The 14,216-nt window shown below is 42.4% G+C and overlaps 2 protein-coding genes across 12 annotated transcripts in view; one reads left to right on the forward strand and one right to left on the reverse strand.

The window, feature by feature from the left end:
* The window catches only part of PACSIN2 (protein kinase C and casein kinase substrate in neurons 2), a 109,261-nt gene that overhangs the window by 77,033 nt on the left and 18,012 nt on the right, over window positions 1–14,216 (reverse strand). For 2 of the 11 annotated variants that reach the window (XM_065583398.1, XM_065583432.1), the window contains exon 2: window positions 10,928–10,996. The exons of the other annotated variants lie outside the window; for them this stretch is intronic. The gene's annotated coding sequence lies outside the window, so the exon portion shown is untranslated. The remainder of the gene's footprint in view (window positions 1–10,927; window positions 10,997–14,216) is intronic. 11 annotated transcript variants of the gene reach the window in all.
* TSPO (translocator protein) overlaps window positions 1–14,216 on the forward strand; it is a 143,218-nt gene that overhangs the window by 949 nt on the left and 128,053 nt on the right. The window lies entirely within an intron of this gene.

The following is a 14,216-nucleotide window of genomic DNA, read 5'->3' on the forward strand; positions in this document are numbered from 1 at the left end:
CAGTATTTGCAAGAGTAAGGAGAAAGTCTTAGCGATAGGTGGAGGCTGAGGTGAAGAGATTTGCTCAGAGGTTTGAGTGGCAGCCAGCATGATGTCCAATACAAAACGCAAACAGCCAGGGCAATATTAACTAGGATGCCTGTTGCTCTTATTTTTAGTCTCAGGCCTAATACTGTATTGTGCAGCTGTACATCCAGCTTTTAACCCATGGAGGGGTAGCAGAGTTTTTTTCTTTAGTTCAGTGTTATGGGGAGTGGAAGTACAACATTGTGGCAGTCACTATGTACCTCGTGTCTTTGCCTATGTTTGTAAAATCTTGTGAATTAGCACAAACTTTTCTCTGTGATATGAACTGTGGACTCCATATGAATAAAACGTTGACGTCTTTTATTAGTAGAGAATCTATCATGTAACAAACAAATGAACCTTCAACTGTCATTTTTCAGTTTTGTTTCAATTATTAAACATATTAAAAACAATTATCTAATTACAAAGAACCTTTTCATTAAACAAGCCATGAAACAAAAACTGCGAAGTGCAACAGAACAGTGCAGGCCACAACTCAAGGGATGTGTGGGGGCAGAGAGACCTTAAAGTCAGAGGTGAGTACAGTAACTCCTCACTTAACGTCATCCCAGTTAATGTTGTTTTGTTGTTACGTCTCTGTTCTATTAGAGAACATGCTTGTTTAAAGATGCACAATGTTTGGTTAGAATGTCTCCACCTCCACCCTCAGCACCTCCTGCCTGCCAGCAGGCCCCGCATATCAGCACCTCCCCGCTCCCTCTCCCTCTCCACGCCTCCCATCCTCCGCAATCAGCCGTTCCGCGGCATTCGGGAGGCTGGGGGCAAGGGAGACGGAGCGAGGACGCAGCACACCCGGGGGAGGGGATAGAGCAGGGGTGGGAAGATACAGGATAGGGCCTTGGGAAAAGGGATGGAGTGGGTGCAGGCCTGGGGCAGAGCCGGGGCTTGAGCACCCCCCCAGCACTTTGGAAAGTTGGCACCTGTGCATGCACCATCTGAAGGATGGAGTGGTGCGCGCTAGTGGGATAACATGGCTTCATCATCTCATTCAGTTTCCACCGGGAAGCGTTTGAGCTGCTGCCATATGTCTATTGTGTCTCCTCCCTCCATCGGTGCTGCCCTGTAGAGCGTGAGGATACGTTAACAACGTGTTAACCCTTGAGGGCTCAGCTGAGTGCTCATTTAGCAGCAAGGCAATCCCTGGGAAATATCCCACCTGATATCAACACGGTTGCTTTAGGAGAAGCTCAGGGAGCTCATGAGCAGGTCCCCAGACAATCCTCTGATTAGTGACTGCAGGGAGATTTGGAGAAAGGAGAGCTGCTGCTAATGTGCGTGAGCAAGAAACAAAAGGGGCTCAACGGGCTGACATGGGACATTGTTCCAGTGGCCCTGTGCAAGTCTGTTTTAAATGTAATGGTGGAGGGCTATGTATCACTCTTCATGCAGATTGGGGCAGAAACTACTATAGCAACAAACATTATACTAGACTATACTAAACAGCCATTGTTGTTTACGTTGTGTCAGTTCAAATACAGTATTCCCTGAACATTTCTAGTGTGTTGTAATCGTACAGTATCACCTAGCATCATGAGTCAAAAACGCCCAGCAAGTGATAGTTGAGTGCTTAGCAGTAGCAGTAAGAAAATCAGGAAGACCATAAGTTTGGGTACTAAATTATATGTTTTAAGGCCTTTTGATGCAGGGGAGCGTGCGGTTGACATTGGCATCACTCTAGGTCTTACTCGGACCACTGTGAGAACAAATCGGACTAATGCCAACAAGATCAGTGCTAATGCTCAGTGCGTAACACCGCTTAATGCTACTAAAGTAACTTGATCAAGAAGTAGTTTGATGGAAAACATGGAGCGTCTTCTCTCAGTGTGGATAGAGGACCAAAACCAGCGGAACATATCTCTAAATTTGCTAGTGAAACAAGCTAAGAAAAAAAGTTTGTATGACAATTTGAAGAGAGAGACCAAGGTGAAGGATCACAGACCGAGACGTTCACAGCAAGTCGTGGATGGTTTGATCAGTTCAAGAGACGCTTCCACCTGCATAACATCAAGATGTCCGGTGAGGCGGCTAGTGTCGATATTAAAAAATTCCCCAACTATCTCAAGAAAATAATTGAGGAAGGCAGCTATTCACCTAAGCAAGTCTTCAATGTCGATGAAATGGGCCTCTACTGGAAGAGGATGCCTGAATGGACTTACATTCCCCGAGAGGAGAAGACAGCACCCAGTTAAAAGCAGCTAAAGACCACCTAACCTTGGTGGTAATGCTGTCAGAGACATGAAGATGAAACTGCTGACAGTGTACTAATCCGAAACACCAGGAGATCTCAAGGGATTTTCAAAGGAACACCTTCCGGTCATTTGGAGATCCAATAAGAAGGCATGGATAACTAGAGTTACTTTTTCAGAATGGCTGACTCTCTATGCCGTCCCTGCATAGAAGGAATACTGTGCCAAGGAAAATCTTGATTTCAAGATTTTATTACTTATTGATAATGCACCGGCTCATCCCATCAACCTGGACTACCTGTGTGAAAATGTCAACGTTGTCTTTCTGCCACCTAACACTACATCACTCACCCAACCCAGAGACCAAGGAGCCATCACTGCATTTAAGACATATTACTTACGCCGTACTTTTGACCAGCTCATCAGAAGCACTGATGGGGAAGGCAAGCCTACGATTCGGCAATTTTGGCGTGACTACAACATCCTCAAGTGCATCAATAACCTCGGTGAGTCCTGGGCTGAAGTTACTCAGGCATGCATGAGTGGTGTGTGGGGGAAATTGTGGCCTGAATGTGGCAATGACTTAAAGGATTTAAAGATGTTGTCCCCACTATAAAGAAAGTATCCTCGGCTTGGCCAAGAAAGCAGGTTTTGATGAGGTGGAAGAAGCTGACGTTACACAACTTCTGCAATCACACAGAGAAGAGCTAGCCAATGAAGATCTGATGCAACTAGAGGTGATGAGAGCAACGGAAGAAGAGTGCCAAAGAAGTAAAAGAAGAACTAACCCATCGAAACTTGACTGCCAAATGCCTTTCTGAAGCTTTCCAAATGATTGAAGCTGGCTTGCAAATCCTTAGTGATGACGATCCTAACAGGGAACGCAGCTCCAATGTGATTAGGGGAGTTGGACATGTAATGATTTGCTATAAAGAAATTTACAAAGGGGGAAAAGAAAAAGAGAGAAAGCAATACAATCTCTAGATGCGTTTTTCCAAGTTGGGAAAGTTCAGCAAGAACAGCAAGAGGAGCAGCAGCCAGATAATCCACACTCTTCCACCCTCTGACTCCACCACCTCAACAAAGCTTCACAATCATCATTGCTGAGTACAGTATTAAACTGTATGTTTAAAATTGTTTGTTTAAAACTTATGCTGTATAAGTATGAGATGTCTTTTGTCTGGCGAAAAAAAATTCTCTAAAACCTAACCCCCCCCTATTTACATTAATTCTTATGGTGAAATTGGATTTGCTTGACATCGTTTCGCTTAGTTGCTTTTTTCCAAGAACATAACTACAACGTTAAGCAAGGAGATACTGTATATGTCTTGGCTCTGCCTCTTCTGGTTCGTGGGACTTCTGGCATGGAATGCTGAGGTCCAAAGTTACATGAGGCAATAAGGCAGCTCAAAAGAGATGGGGTCCCAGATACAACTGTTCCCTGAACTGGGATCTGGGAGCAGTGCAACAGTGGGAAATAGTTACTGTTGTTCCCAGCAGCATGTATTGTCCAGGGGCTACATAACATGGCTGGGGATTGGTGTGCAATGCTACATTGCCTACTGCCTTAATAGTGCACTGCAACAGGGCATATTGGTTTTGTATTGCCTCCAGGAGTTCTCTCTGAATCCTTTTTTTCCATACTATCTTTGGCTATGGCAATGCCCTTTCCTGACAACTACCATGCTGTCCTTCACCACAGCAATGATTTCCCTGGAAAGCTCCTTTCTGGATTCCTCTCAATCCTCAGATACTACCTCCACCTCTAAACATTTTGGGGGGGTTTTAGGGCTATGTAATCATGTCCATGAACATTTCATTGAAAATTTTCCATTTTCTCCCCCTCAGGTTTCACAGCTGCTCAGCCATTAATAAGGGTGTGTACTTGCAGGTCTGGCCAGTGCAGGTGCAGAGGTATTTAAAAAAATGACAAGTTGTTATTGTTCATATTCTAGGGAGAGTATAATAGTATTTTTTTACATGCATTTCTGGCTTTACCTGAGATTCTTCCCAGTCTTGGGAGAACCTTGGAGATGTTAAACAGTACATGCACAGGGATTTTTTTCTGTGCAGTATCGGTTGCATAGCTTTGCCATTGTGTCTTGAAAGCTGCGTGGGGTTGGGAATTACGTTTCCAGTCTGGGGACAGGGTTGGGAATTATGTTCCCAGTCTGGCTTTGCCCCTTATATATAGTTATATGGTGTCAGAGGGTTTAGGGGCATTACTCTGGGGTTGAGCTACATAGTAATCCTCTCTACAGCCCCTTTAGGATGACATTACACTGAAAAGGTAAGTGGGAGGCAGAAAATGGCCTTATACAAAAAGGCAAAGGGCAGACCAGCGAGATACACTGAAGTTATTCACCAAAATGTTCCCCCAATCCAGAAGTGCTGCAGGAGTGAAGGGGAGTCACAAGGTACACTTGTGGGGATGGCCATGCAGCTATTCCTCATAATCGCCAATAAAAATTGAGTAAATTCTCAGCCTTAGATTTTTCTTTATTTCCCCTGCAGACATGTTGAAAGTGCAGAGAAAAACATATAGAGCTCTGCAATGACAGCCTGAAGCATTCACTGTTACCAATCTGTAAGAATGTATGTTACAGGGCCATATTCTGATCAATAAAATCTGCTGCCTTTGGCAGCACTTCAGTGTCCTCTCCCCTCCCCCCACATGCTGCTCAAATTTGGCCCAGCTGCCCCATCATGACAGAGGAGTAACTAGGCCAACTCTGAGTGAGTGGCATTGCAACCTGGTGCACAGGGTTGCCATGCCACTCAAATATGGCATGCCCACCCAAGACAATTGCTCAGAAATCTGCCAACCTAGGCAGCTTCTTAGCTTTTCTACACCTAGAGCAGTCTCTGCACAGGGCATTTACAGAGGAGATACTCTGCAGCTTTACAGGCCTGCAGCGTTGATTTCTACCTCACGTAAAGTGAGAACACCAACCCAACTTTTTTTTCCTGTAACCACATCTCAATACATTTTTGCATTTCACTCAAAAGAATGTTTTCCTCATTCAAATATGACATGGGAGAGGGTCGAGCAGAGGCTGCAGCTGTCCACCATTTTGAGATGGCGAACAGCAGTGGTGGTGGTCGCTGAGCAGAACAGCTGAGGGAAGGGGAAAGAAAAATAGTACATGGGCATGTGATTTCCACAGTGTGGACCTGAAAATGGTACCTACTAGTAGCTTTAGCAAAAGATGGGGGCAGATAGCCCAATCAGATTAGCCACCATTTTGAAAGGTTAATGAGTGGGTGAATGGACAGCATGGGCTGATGAAGACTTCTAGCTCACTGCTGCCTACAATGGCTGCGGCCTTGGGGCTCCCAGAACAGAAGCTAGCATGGCTGTATAGCATAATAAATTAAAACTTAAGAAATAACTTTCAAAATATTAAACTTACATGCTGTAGTCCCCTCCATAGGATCAGTCTCCTCAGTCCCGGTCTGGGTTGCTGCCTGGGACTCGGGGTTGGTTGCTGCAGGGCAAAATTGGGCCATGTGCTACCTGTCTGGCATCAGGATCCTGAGTCCTAGACAGATCCTTGCTTTCCAAGGAGATCTCTTAGCTGGCCTCCTTGTGATCATCCCCCACATGAGACTTGCTGGTCATCCTGGGAGGAGGTGGGCGCAAAGAGTAGAAAGGAGGGGGTGGAACAGCAGCCAGCAGGCTGTAAATGCTGCCTAGGTTGGGTGGTTGTGCAGTTATATAAAATCCTGTCCAGCTCCTCAAAAAATGGACAGGTTACATATCCCCGGCCAGATTTTTTCTTGTGTTTCATTATAATGTAGGTGCTCCTGAGCTGTTTGGTCTCTATCTGGCACAGTTCGGCGCCCGGATTGTGGCCCCTCAAAGACATCTGTTTAGGACTATCCACAAGAAGGTCTTTATTCCAGTGGTTGGCCACAAGAGCTTCCAGCACCGATGCTTTTCCCCAGACGGGAATTAGATCCAGGGTCTTGGCATGGCTCCAAGCATCTGCTCAGGGCATGTTGTAGGGCATCTGGAGTTTATCCCCGCTATTGTAACAAAATGGAATCCAGGAGCAAATGGACAAAATCTGGCTGTGTGCTAGCTTATAAACAAGAGGGAGGCATCCAATCAACTTGACCCCAGAACAAGGCTGGATGCACAGGTAAACAGACACGTCAGTGATGGTTGACCGTAAAGTAGTATGGGATAGGCGTTGGCAGATTGCCAGAGTAGTTGGCAGCAGCATTGTCTGCACATGTACAAACCAGACTACTTTGCTTCGCTACTTTAAAAGAGGACTCCAGAGTTCACAATAAATGCAGAGTTAGTGTACTATAATGAATTACTTCATGCGTATGCAAGTGTTCTCAAACCGAATTAACTCAATTCAATTCCATAAAACTAGTTAACGTTTAGGACTTAACTTGAGCCTAGATTTATACCTAAAATACCTGTATAATTGTCCATCAAATGTGATACAAGTTCCCACCACCTAGTTTACAAGTGCTCATGTACTGTTTCAACAACACCATAAAAAGTACTACATTTAACATTTTGAAGTGCACAGAAAATATGCGCCTTGGGATATTTGTTTCAAAAGCAAATTTTGATTTCTGAAAAAACAGTGGCCCTGTCACTAATGCAGAGTAACTGAATAAGATATGTGATAGCCATAAAAGTGTATTGTACTGGTTAAAAAATTAAACCAAGATCATTTTAACTTTTAGCGTAGTAACTCAGTTCTATCTCACCAAATCCCAAATATTTAAAAACTGAAGTTAATGAAAAGAACTTGTCAAGCTAACGGCATTCAGATTTTAAGACAATAGTTTAATGTTTGTGCCTTGGGATATTTATATTTCATTGTACTGCTGGGTTTTTTGGTTTTTTTTATGAAAGGGAAAATAACTGCCCTCCCTTTCCCAATCACTGCCACCGGGGATTGGAACATGCAGTATGCTATATAGCAGTAAATCAAACTTACTTTTTCGCAACCTGCCCCTGCCACAGAATATTACAAAAAAACTCAGCAACAATGCTATACACTACAGTTTCAAAGAACTGGGGTTGAACTGCATTGCATGCTTCATGGACCAGTAAGATTTGGGAAAATAGGAAATGCTGTGCTTCTTTAATAGTAGTTACTCCACCAGATCAAGGAACAGAAGTGATGGGCTCTGAAAGCTATAAGAATGGTTGTGACTCAGGACATTCAAAATGAAGGAAATCTTCCAAACTTGACAGGAAAAAGCCCCTTCCCCCCTCATTACCAGAAAATAAAGTTTATGGCCTATTCATTTAATATAAAATGAAAAATTGAAATCAGTTTAACATCTGCTAACACTGGCAAAAGAGAGGTTGTTGTCAGGGTGGAAAGCCTTGATTTAAACGATCAGTTTTAATTAACTTTTCTGTTTGTACTTCAGTTATTTTATATATGGAAAGGTACATTCTCATTGGTTGATATAACCATTAAAACATGTTGATTTACAACTAAATAGAGCCTTCACCCTAGATTTGGTATATCTTTTTGCTACGTAGGAGAGTACTCTATAACTACATATATTTAATTATATAGCTTAATATTTTCAGATTATTAATTGTATTTTTTAGTATGTTAGAAAATGGTGAATGATATATTGCTTACTTAACTAGATAATTAACTGTTTGCTCATGATTTATGTCAAGCTGCATTAGTATGGTAACTGCAATTTAAACACAAAATATACATTTTATAGGTTTTTGTTTTTTAAATAAAACAATCTTAAATGTTTTGGATACAAACTTCAGGTGTTCTTCCATGAGCTGGAGGATAAGGGCAAGTCTACACTTAAAATGCTGCATCAGCACAGCTTCACCGATGCAGCTGCGCTGCGATAGCACTTTAATAAAGATGCTCTAAGCCGATGGGAGAGAGCTCGCCTGTTAGCATAGTTAATATTTATGAAAAGGTGGTAGCTATGTCTGCCACCGACATAGCACCATCTACACGGTGGGATTGTGGATTTTTCACACCCCTGAACAACTTAGTTATACCAATATAGGTCTGTAGTTCAGACCAGACCTAAGTTTCCACAGTTGGTGGAGTCATAAATGTTCATAATTTGAGAACTGAGCCAATCAGAGCTCAGGTAGGGAGACACTATAAAATAGGAGTAAGACCACCCAGGTGGGCTCAGTGGATGATCCTGATGAGATACGTGATAGTGTTTCTTGGAGTCAGAGGCTAGGTCCCCACACCTGTGATGACTTTGCCAGTCTCTTGCACCCAGTAGCACAGCACCTGGGTTCCTCACAGAATCAAGTCCTTAATACAATACATGACCTATTGTGCCAGATTTATAAAAGGTTGACTTCAAAAGTTAGAATCAGGGGAAAACTTCTTTCTTTATATAGAAAAGTAGCCCTTAACCCAAAGTTTTGGACAGAGGCTCATGGATTCAGCATATTTATTTTTTATTTAAATGTTTTGATAATAAGTTTAAGCCTTAACATATTTTTATAGAGGTGTTGAGTGATTAAAAAAATTAATCGTGATTAATCGCACTGTTAAACAATAGAATACTATTTATTTAAATATTTTTTGATGTTTTCTACATTTTCAAATTGCACTGTAAAAAAACAAAAGAAATAGTACTTTTCAATTCACCTAATACAAGTACCGTACTGCAATCTCTTTATCAAAGTTGAACTTACAAATATAGAATTATGTTAAAAAAAAAAAAACTGCATTCAAAAATAAAACCATGTAAAATTTTAGAGTCTACAAGTCCACTCAGTCCTGTTTCTTGTTCAGCCAATCACTCAGACAAACAAGTTTGTTTACATTTGCAGGAGATAATGCTGCCCGCTTCTTGTTTACAACGTCACCTAAAAGTGAGAACACTGTTGTAGCCGGCATTTCAAGGTATTTACATGCCACCTTTAAAAATACCTTTTGAATGTAAACTGATGAAGTGCCATATGTCTACAGCAGGGGTGGGCCAAATCTGGCCCGCGAGCCGTTTTAAGCCGGCCCACAACCTCCAGCTGGGGCGCCGGGTCGGAGCCGCACCACGTGGCTCCTGGAAGCAGTGTCATGGCCCCACTCTGAGGGTTGCGGGCCACTCCACGCCTAGGAGCCAGAGAAGGGACATGCCACTGCTTCCAGAAGCAGCTTAGAGCCTGCGCCCCGAGCCTCTTCCCATGCCTTAACCCCTGCCCCAGCCCTGATTCCCCTCTTGCCCTCCAAACCCCTCGATCCCAGCACAGAGCACCCTCCTGCACCCCAAACCTCTCATCCCCAGCCTCACTCCAGAGCCAGCACCCCCAACCAGAACCTGCACCCCTGATCTTTGAACCCCTCAGTCCCAGCCCAGAGCACCCTCCTACACCCCAAACACCTCATCCACAGCCCCACCTCAGAGCCTGCACCCCCAATCAGAGCCCGCACCCCCTCCCGCACCCCAACCCCAATTGTGTGAGCATTCATGACCTGCCATACAATTTTTATTCCCCGATGTGTCCCTCAAGCCAAAAAGTTTGCCCACCCCTGGTCTACAGGCTCAGGATGGTCACTTCAGTGCCTTTCCTGCTGCTCACAGCTTTCTCAAGCCCTACCAGAATGAAAGTATTAAAACTGTCAGTTTCACAGATCCACACAGGGTTCTGAATACCAGTTGTAAACCAAAGCACATGTCCCAATCACTGTGCTATATATAGCACCAACACTGGTCCTATGAATAAGCTGAGTTACCCCACCACCCACCACAAAATAGCCAGGAGACTATGAGGTAGGAAGAGAAAGCTCTTTCAGCAGATAGGAAAGAATGGGTGCATCAGACACCCATTTGCCACAGCAGAGTCCAAGGACAGCAAAATTCTAACCCCTCTCCCACCCAGCACAATAGTGTAGGATGGGCTAACTCACCAAGGTATTGACCCTGTATTTAACTACTGAACCCTGCAAACTCACTTTTCATATAGGCTGCTGGATAGCAGCTGTTGATATTGGACAATATTCAGAGAAGTGCCGCAATGCCAAATAACCCTGTAGATCCAGAAAGCCCAAATTTTTATCCTGCATTCAGTGAAGGAATTACATATCCAAAAATTCTACCATAAATGTTGGACCCTGTGTAAGATTAAGAAATTCCATACAAAATTTAGGGCTTAATACCCATTTTCAAGAGAGAGACTTCTAAGTCACTTAGAGACTTTTGAAAATGTTACCCTTCTTCAAATTCCCACTTCTACGGTTGTTACAAGTAACATCAAGATTACTGTAACTGACAAAGGAAAACATATTTGTGTTTTTCCAGTGTCAGTTCCCTATTTGTGCAAATATTTTACAAAAACGGGGAACAGAAACCTTCTGAACAGGAAAATGAACGTAAAAAAAATAAATCAGATGGGGGTAATTGTAGGACTTGAAACAATTTAATTTTTTTTCAACTGACACGACTTTACATTTATAGTCCCTTTTCAGTATTTCACACCTTCTTTAAGTACAACACTTATCTGTAAAATCCTTTCTATTGAGTGACAAATATATAGAATATATGCCTTGCATTCTTTCCCCCTCTAGTACAGATATGATAGCCTGACAGACTTCAAGATAATCTCAAATCTGAACACATGAACTGAAGAAATTCTTTAAAATATTTTATGTAAATTCTATAGAATAACCTACTGTTTGCAGAGTCCAACAATCCCAGTTCTGTTCTGTCTTACAGCAGACAATTGCTCTGAATTTAGTTTTCTAGAATACAGGTCTGTACGTTAGAGGATATTGGGGAGTGGGACAAAGCAAGTTACACACTATGCTCTCTGAAAAACAACTTTTTCTTTATTTAATCTAAAAGGTAATTAGACTAACGTACACATTTTCCCATTTTGTATACGAAAACTTTGGAGCAGGGGATATTAAGCAACCAGCTTTTGGCTACAAAAGAGGTCTACGTTTGGTTAGGCAGAGCTAGTGGAGGCTGCCAATGCTGAACCAACTGGTAATCCAAGGGGAAGTGGTGCCTTTAAAAAGGAGGTTTCAGAGTAGCAGCTGTGTAAGTCTGTATCCGCAAAAAGAACAGCTCCCACTTGTTCATGCTCTCTGTATGTCTGTATATATATCTCCTCAATAAATGTTTCACTCTATATGCATCCGAAGAAATGGGCTGTAGTCCACGAAAGCTTATGCTCTAATAAATTTGTTAGTCTCTAAGGTGCCACAAGTACTCCTGTTTTTTTAAAAAGGAGATGGAAGGATAGACGGGTGGTCCAGGAGAGCAAAGAAGTCTACCAGCCTCAGCAGACCTCCCCCTTGCAATCTCAGAACCAAACCACCACATCATAGTTGAGAGAGAGTCTGGAGTACAGATGATCTCAGCATTACCTTGAATACCTTCTCTTTAAATCAAAAGCCCCCTCCTGGTCTTCTACACCCTCCAAAACTTTGCAGGCAGTGTGGGGTATGATCTGTGTGTAATAAAAGCCAAGTATTGTGGATGCTTCCTGGCCTTGGAGTTCTTGAAAGAATTAGCCGTGTTGTATACCTGGGAGGGCAGGACTTCTACTCATGGGACTGAGAACCTACAGAATGTCAATGCCTTCAGATGCTACAGTCACTGGTATGCAGCTGCTTCTTCATAGAAATCTTCATAGGCCTGCTTGATTTTCTCCTTTTGGTTTACCCCTTTCTCCTCCTCTGACAATGGTACTTATACTCCATCTGCTGCCTACAAGCAGCTGAACTCTGGTAACTGGTAAGCACCCCAAATGCAAAGCATGATCATCGAAGAGTCTCAATATACTGTATCTGCTGGCATGGAAGAGCAATAACCAAACATATGGACTGACATAGAAGATGGATAAAAACTAAGAATTCTAAATCAGCAAGCTGTTAAATACTGAAGGTTGTCAATTCAAAAGTGCTCAGTGTTCATATGATGGCAGGAAGAAAAAAATTAAGATGGTATAGAAAGGAATTATTAGGAGGATGCAATTTCATGCTAATTAATCTTATATTCAAGATAAAGAAATATTAAATTCACATTGAAACAACTTCAAAATTTTTGGAAATTAAAGCGTGATGAAATAAACCTGCATAGTAAGATGCAGAATTCAAAAATTAGCAATATTTTAGTGACTGGTGCTCTCCCCTCCCATTAAGCTGACAAACAGCAGCTGCCAGCCAAACCCTAACATGAGTCATTTCCCACAGCATGGTAGTATGAAGTTGAGACTATACGTACCTTGGACATTAGAAAAACTTTTTGATGGCAAGGGCATACAAACAGTTTCTTTATTGAGATAGCTATTACAGTTCTCAAAAGAAAAACTAAAAGCATTTGGAGAAAACTATGTAGAGTCCTTGCTAGACAGAGTGGTCCTATCCAACCTAACCTGTGATTTTCATTGAAGCCTGGCAATCTTACAGACCATTTCTGACACAGTGAGATGTACTCTTGATCAGGACTCTACAGCTAGGTAAAGCTGTTTAAAAAAAAAAAAATCAGGAAAATTTGGTGAAATATTAGGTTTCATGCTCTTTTAAACCTCCTGAAGCTGCTAGGAATAGGGTGGAGGAAAGAGGGGCTAAAATTTGCACTGAAGCAAGTGAAACCCATGTGCTTTTACACTGCAGCATTTGACCTTGTTTGGACCAAAGAATGGGAGAGAAGCAGTTGGAAATAGTATAGATTTTAATTAAAATACTGTCTGCACATCTGCAGAGTACACACCAGGGCAACTCACCTAAAAGGGCCCAGAAATATCAAGAAATAGGGCATGGCAATTACTAATCATGCTCATGAACTGTTTCTGAAGCTATATAGGAAAATTTTGGTGTGTGCAATCCACTTGACAGGTCAAACACCCAGTCATTCTCCAAGAGTTAAGCCAGAGTACAAGGGGGGAACATTATAAATATAGGAGATAAAGACAGCCCTGTGGACTCAATGGCTGATCCACAAAGGACCAAGAGATGTAACTGCTGAGAGGGCTTGATCACAATCTCTGTACCAGTTTGGATACAGGCGAGTGTGTTATTCCAACTTTCCTTAGTAGGGAAGCTTTCCTTTAAGATAAATATTTGGTCCATCACAGTGTGGTTTATGGACCTAGAGGGAGAGCTGAGAGAGGTGCATGTGTTTCCCCTAGAGGCTACAGAGCCTATGGAACTTACATTTAGCTATCAGCTAACTGCTTCAAACTGGGATTTTGTCTTAGTTAAAGAGAGAGAATGGGGCAGCATTTAATGAGACAACAGTTTGGTAACTTTTTGCCTGACTTAGCTGGGCCTAATGGGGAGGAGATAGTGCCCTGTAGAGTGAAGAGCCTTAGAGAGCCAGGAAATGGGTAGTTTATATGATGATCCCAATAACTATAACACTTTGGATAGATGTTCCAGATATCTGTTTCCCCAGGAATTGAGGAGCCAGTCAGCTATTAACCTAAGGGCTATAATGCTGCTATCTATGGAGATCCCCAGATTGCCTGTTGATAGATTTCTGAAGAGTTTGAAAAGACTGAGATGCTCTCATTCTTCTTAAGCTCTAAAGAGTCCAGATAAAATACATTACACATTATGGTCATCAGAAAAAGATGAGAAGTCATCCAAGAGAAGATCAGAAGGGAAGGTGTGCTAAACGACAGGAAATGTTATGTTGCAACCTTATATTGAAAATATATATATATTTACTAATAGTTTTTATTTAAACATTATTCATAGTGTTCCAAAGTACTATTTACAATGTTTTCTGTGTACATTAAGCTGTTTGTTTTACTAAGTCTATGTCTACACTACCACTTACGCCGGTATAACTTCTGTTGCTCAGGGGTTTGGATAAGCCCCCCCCTCAGTGACAGAAGCTACACCAACCTAAGCACCAGTGTGGACAGCGCTATGTCAGCAGGAGAGCTTTTCCTGCCAACACGGCTGCTGCCGCTCATTGGGGATGGATTAATTAAATTGATGGAAGAGC

This window comes from Chrysemys picta, chromosome 1 (genome assembly GCF_011386835.1).
Source record: "Chrysemys picta bellii isolate R12L10 chromosome 1, ASM1138683v2, whole genome shotgun sequence".
In the NCBI taxonomy this organism is placed as follows: domain Eukaryota; kingdom Metazoa; phylum Chordata; order Testudines; family Emydidae; genus Chrysemys; species Chrysemys picta.